This window comes from Kogia breviceps, chromosome 19 (assembly GCF_026419965.1).
Source record: "Kogia breviceps isolate mKogBre1 chromosome 19, mKogBre1 haplotype 1, whole genome shotgun sequence".
Lineage (NCBI taxonomy): Eukaryota > Metazoa > Chordata > Mammalia > Artiodactyla > Physeteridae > Kogia > Kogia breviceps.
In genome coordinates, this window is record NC_081328.1 from 25,312,642 (window position 1) to 25,318,986 (window position 6,345).

Below are 6,345 nucleotides of genomic sequence, written 5' to 3' on the forward strand. Positions count from 1 at the left end.
ACTCGATGTTAGCCTCTCAACTCTATGATGTCCCTGTGCAAGAAACACATACTGGACACTCAGTGCCTCTGAATGTTTTTGTAGGGAAATTTGGGAAACTTTGAGTTATTTGTTTCTCAGGGAGCTACAAATATTTTTTAAATTATTTTCATTTGTGGAACAGCTGCACCACCACTGGAACTTGAGGGGGTGGCTGTTTTGAAACTCACAGGCTTAGGACAAAACCCATCTTCCGTTATTTCAAAGAAAGAAATGATCTTTCAATAATATCCAGGAGAATTGGATGGGAGATAGTCATCAGTTTTTTTGGAATCTGTAGGCAGCTCTATTGTGTGAAGGGCCAAGGGTCTTCAGTCTACTTAGCTTTCCATTTGGGGAAATTTCCTCCAGAGGATTTTCTTTAGATCCTTAAAGCTCTATGTTTATGAGGCGTGGCGTCATATACTAAATAAGCCAGGGTACACGGATGAGGGCTGCAACTTGGGTTTCTCCTTCTTTCATTCTGTTGTTTAACAAAAGTTACGGGCACTTCCCATGTTTCTGGCCATGTGCTAGCCTTTGGGGATAAAATCACAAAGCCATGGTGGAAATCAACATGGCTCCTGTTCTACCTGTTCACTCTCAGAGGATATAGACACATCATTCCCAATATGGTGTGACAAGAAGTAAACTTGGCATCCCACAGAGCACTAGACAAGCAAAGGGAAGGGAGGGACACAAAACACGGCTTGGAAGAAGGACAAAGTGAGGCTTTCCAGAGCAAGCGTGCTCAGGAGGATAATAGGCATGTAGGGGTGGAGTCTGAAGCAGTATTTCCTGGCAGAGGGAACAAAGTGAAAAGTCTCTTAAGCCTGAGAAAGCAAAAGACATGCGTGAACTAGAGGAAGTTCTGAGTAGCTGGAGAACAGAGGTGCGGAGTGGAGAGGGAATGCTGTGGAGGGCTGCACAGGGGCCACCTCACTGCCCTTTCTTGGAAAGCTACTGCAAACTGCAGCCTCTGAAATGCCATAAGAAAAATAAGGCCATCTGGCAATTGTGAAGAGCCTGGATTGAGGGTTAAGGTTAAAGTTCAGTGTTAAAGCAGAAAGTTCCTTTATTTTTACATCACTGAGCTTTAAAATTTTCTTTTATATACTTGTTTCAACAGATTCAAACAATATAAAACTACATGAATTAAAAGGAGAATGTGGGCTTCCCTGGTGGCGCAGTGGTTGAGAGTCCGCCTGCCGATGCAGGGGACACGGGTTCGTGCCCCGGTCCGGGAAGATCCCACATGCCGCGGAGCGGCTGGGCCCGTGAGCCATGGCCGCTGAGCCTGCGCGTCCGGAGCCTGTGCTCCGCAACGGGAGAGGCCACAACATTGAGAGGCCCGCGTACTGCAAACAAACAAAAAAACCAAAAAAATAAAAAATAAAATAAAAGGAGAATGTGCCCTGTCCCCTGCCAATCCTATTCTCCAACAGAAATCCCGGTTAGCAATTGACTGTCTTTCCTAACAGACCTTTTTCTATGCATATGCCAACATATATCTGTATATCATTGTCGATGTTATTATTATTATATAAGCATTATTTATTATTATTAGTAGTAGTAGTATATGAGCACTATTCTAAGCCCTTTACATGCATTCTCATTTCATCCTGACATCAGCACTAAGAGGTAATTATCCCCGTTTCAGAGACAAGGAAACCAACACACAGAGAGATTAGGTAACTTGCCTATGGTTATGCAAGTGGTAAGAGGCAGAGAAGTAGGATACAACCAGACAGTGTTAAAAAGTTTGTGCATCTAAACATTATGCTCTAGTATGTATTTGTGTATACACAAACACACACACACACACACACACAATGTTTGCTATTTTACCAAATTGGGATCATAGTATCCATATTGATTATTTTCACTAAAATACATCATAATTTAAAATTGAGCAAAGGATTTGAATAGACATTTCCTAAAAGAATATCCAGGGGCTTCCCTGGTGGCGCAGTGGTTGAGAATCCGCCTGCCGATGCAGGGGACACGGGTTCGTGCCCTGGTCCGGGAAGATCCCACATGCCGCGGAGCGGCTGGGCCCGTGAGCCATGGCTGCTGAGCCTGTGCATCTGGAGCCTATGCTCCGCAATGGGAAAGGCCACAACAGTGAGAGGCCCGCATACCACAAAAAAAAAAAAAAAAAGAATATCCAATAAGCACATGAAAAGATGCCCAAATCAAAATCACAAGGAGATACCATTTCACACCCACTAGGATGGCTATAATGATTTTTTAATGGAAAATAACAAGTGATGGCAAGGATGTGGAGAAATTGGACCACTTGTATATTGCTGATGGGAATGTAAAATGGTGCAGCCACTGTGGAAAATAATTTGGCAGTTCCTCAAAAAAGTTAAATATTAGATTTACCGTATGACCCAGCAATTCCACTTCCAGTATATACCCAAAAGAATTGCAAAGAGGTACTAAAACAAATGCATGTACATACATGATCATAGCAGCACTATTCACATAATTTAGATAGAATATTCAGTTGGTGTCCTCAGAAAAGGTTTGCATCAGAAAAAGCAGGATAAGATTAGCCTGGGAATAAATGCTGCTTTGGTCCACCTAACGAAGCTTAAAAACAAACCTGAACGAATCAAACTGTGTCTAAGTAACTTAATCATATCTCAGAACAAAGGTCAAGAAAATTTATAGGAGTAGAAAAATGGGTAGTGAACTTCCCTGGTGGCGCAGTGGTTAAGAATCCACCTGCCAGTGCAGGGGACACAGGTTCGATCCTTGGTCTGGGAAGATCCCACATGCCGTGGAGCAACTAAGCCCATGTACCACAACAACTGAGTCTGCGCTCTGGAGCCTGCAAGCCACAACTACTGAGCCCACGAGCCACAACTACTGAAGCCCACGTGCCTAGAGCCCGTGCTCCCCCACAAGAGAAGCTACTGCGATGAGAAGCCCATGCACCGCAACGAAGAGTAGACCCTGCTCTCCTCAACTAGAGGAAGCCTGCACGCAGCAAAGAAGACCCAGTGCAGCCAAAAATAAATAAATAAATAAATAAATAAATAAGAAAAAGGAAAATGGGTAGTAATTTTTCATTACATTCTTGGTATTATGATTGATGTAGCATGGAGACTGGGCTTTTAAAAGTCTTTTGCTACAGAGTGTTGAATTTTATTCTGTCAGACAGTTAAATTTTTGATGGGTCACCTTGGCCTTGTTGAAGCTTGATTTGAGTCTTTGCTAAGGTGGGTCTATTTTGGTTTTGCCCTTAATCCTACAGCATGGTGCTTACTGCTGGGACATGGTCCTTATCCCTAAAACACAGTCTTCCTGGGGTCTCCATTGAATGCCCTGTGTTTCTCCACTCTGGCTGGGTCAGAACTCCAATACTGGGTTGCCCCAGTATCCTGAAGTCTCTGAAATCTCTGTTTAACTCTCAGCCCCTCAGCAGCTATTTTCTACCAGACCTTGTGAATGATCACCCGGGCATAGGCAGCTTAGCAGTTGTCTAGGTCCTTGAAGGGAACACTTTGCAGATTTCTGGGGTCTTTTTCTGCAGTTTTCTCCACTCCATACCCTGTGAGTTCCCACCACCTTAGCAGCTCTGAACTCTGGTCGGTTTCCTCCATGAGGCCCCTGCTTTTGTACCCAGTGCAACTGCAGTTCTATGCTTGGTTCCACCTAATCCTCTGAAACTTGGAAACCGCCTTCCCTGCAAGAAAGCTGGGATGAATATGGGGTTTGCCTCTTGTGCTACCCTTCTCTCAGGGTAGCAGCTCAGCACTTGCCCAAGGCCTGAAATCACTTGTTTCATATCGTTCGTTTTCTTTTATAGTTATTTATAAGGAGAAGTTAAGGCTGACCACAGCTACTGAGTCATGGCTGGAACTAGCAAATCCATAATATATTTTTATTCATTTATTTTTATTGAGGTAAAATTCACATAAAATTAACATAAACCACAGAAAGATCTTTTTTTGACCCACCTCCTAGAGTAACGGAAATAAAAACAAAAATAAACAAATGGGATTTAATTAAATGTAAAAGCTTTTGCACAGCAAAGGAAACCATAAACAAGACAAAAAGACAACCTTCAGAATGGGAGAAAATATTTGCAAATGAAACAATAGACAAAGGATTAATCTCCAAAACATACAAGCAGCTCATGGAGCTCAATATCAAAAAAACAAACAATCCAGTTAAAAAATGGGCAGAAGATCTAAATAGACATTTCACCAAGGAAGACATACAGATGGCCAAGAGGTGCATGAAAAGATGCGCAACATCACTAATTATTAGAGAAATGCAAATCAAAGTTACAATGAGGTATCAACTCACGCCAGTCAGAATGTCCATTATCAAAAAGTCTAGAAACAATAAATGCTGGAAAGGGTGTGGTGAAAAGGGAACTCTCCCTGCACTGTTGGTGGGAATATAAATTGATACAACCACTATGAAAAACAGTATGGAGGTTCCTTAAAAAAACTAAAAACAGGGCTTCCCTGGTGGCACCGTGGTTGAGAGTCCACCTGCTGATGCAGGGGACACGGATTTGTGCTCCGGTCCGGGAAAATCCCCCATGCCGTGGAGTGGCTGGGCCTGTGAGCCATGGTCGCTGGGCCTGCGCGTCTGGAGCCTGTGCTCCGCAATGAGAGAGGCCACAACAGTGAGAGGGCTGTGTACCGCAAAAAAAAAAAAACAAAACAAAACCTAAAAATAGAACTACCATATGACCCAGCGATCCCACTACTGGGCATATACCCTGAGAAAACCAAAAAGAGTCATATAGCACAATGTTCACCACAGCACTACTTACAATAGCCAGGACAAGGAACCAACTTAAATGTCCATCAACAGATGAATGGATAAAGAAGATGTGGCCCATATATACAATGGAATATTACTCAGTCATAAAAAGAAACGAAATTGAGTTATTTGTAGTGAGGTGGATGTACATAGAGTCTGTCATACAGAGTGAAGTGAGTCAGAAAGAGAAAAACAAATACCATATTCTAATGCATATATATGGAAACTAAAAAAAAAAAGGTACTGATGAACCTAGTTGCAGGGCAGAAATAAAGATGTAGAAATAGAGAATGGACTTGAGGACACAGGGTGGGAGGGGTAAGCTGGGGCAAAGTGAGAGTAGCATCGACATATATACACTACCAAATGTAAAATAGATAGCTAGTGGGAAGCAGCAGCATAGCACAGGGAGATCAGCTGGGTGCTTTGTGATGACCAGAGGGGTGGGTTAGGGAGGGTGGGAGGGAGGCTCAAGAGGGAGGGGATATGGGGACATGTGTATGAATATGGCTGATTTGGTTTGTTGTGCAACAGAAACTAACACAGTATTGTGAAGCAATTATATTCCAATAAAGATCTATTAAAAAATATTTTAAAGTGAACAATCAATTTTGACTCTAGTTTACAGCAGTAAGTTCAATGACTTACAGGAAATCAAAAAATTCTTTGAAAAACCAAACTTTGTAAGAGTGAACCGAGAAGAAGTGAAAAATCTGAATCACCCAATATCTGTTAAAGAAATTGAATTCGTAATTTAAAACCTTCCCACAAAGAAAACTCCAGGCCTATGTGGCTTAACTGGTGAATTCTATTAAAAAATTTAAAAAGAAAATTCCAATTGTATACAAATGTTTTTAGAGAACAAAGGAAGAACAAACAATTCCAAACCAGCATAACATAACCCTAATATCAAAATCTGACAAAGAGTGCTCGTTTTGGCAGCACATATACTAAAATTGGAATGATATGGAGCAAATCAGTATGGCCCCTGCACAAGGATGATTTAAAAATGTTCCATATTTTTCTCTCACTTCTTCCATTGGCTGGAGGAAAAACAAACCATGACTCCCCACGCAGCCCTCCCCTCCTCTCCCTTCAACAGTTTCTCCATGGGAAAAATCAACATGTATGAGTAAAGACACCAACTGAATGGCAAAAAAAAAATCTGACATAAGGCATTATAAGAAAAGAAAATTTCAAGCCCAAATCACTTATGAATATAGACATTAACATCCTAAACAAAATATTAGCATATTAAATCTGCCAATTCATAAAAAACAATACATCATGACTAAATGTGGTTTATCCCAGGAATGCAAAGCTAGTTTCATATGCAAAAACCAATCAATGTAATTCACAACGTTAATAGAATAGAGGAGAACAACCATCTGAACATTTCAATAGATTCAAGAAAAGCATATAACAAAATCAAACTGATTCATGATTTTTTTAAAAAGAGAAAGAAAACTCTCAGCAAACAAGGGATAACATGAAGCTTGCTCAATCTAATAAAAAGTATCTATGAAAATCTACAGC

The 6,345-nt window shown here is 41.2% G+C and overlaps 1 pseudogene; it reads left to right on the top strand.

The window, feature by feature from the left end:
- Positions 1 to 5,735: 5,735 nt before the first annotated feature.
- LOC131747202 (U6 spliceosomal RNA) lies at positions 5,736 to 5,833 on the top strand (annotated as a pseudogene).
- The last annotated feature ends 512 nt before the right edge of the window (positions 5,834 to 6,345 follow it).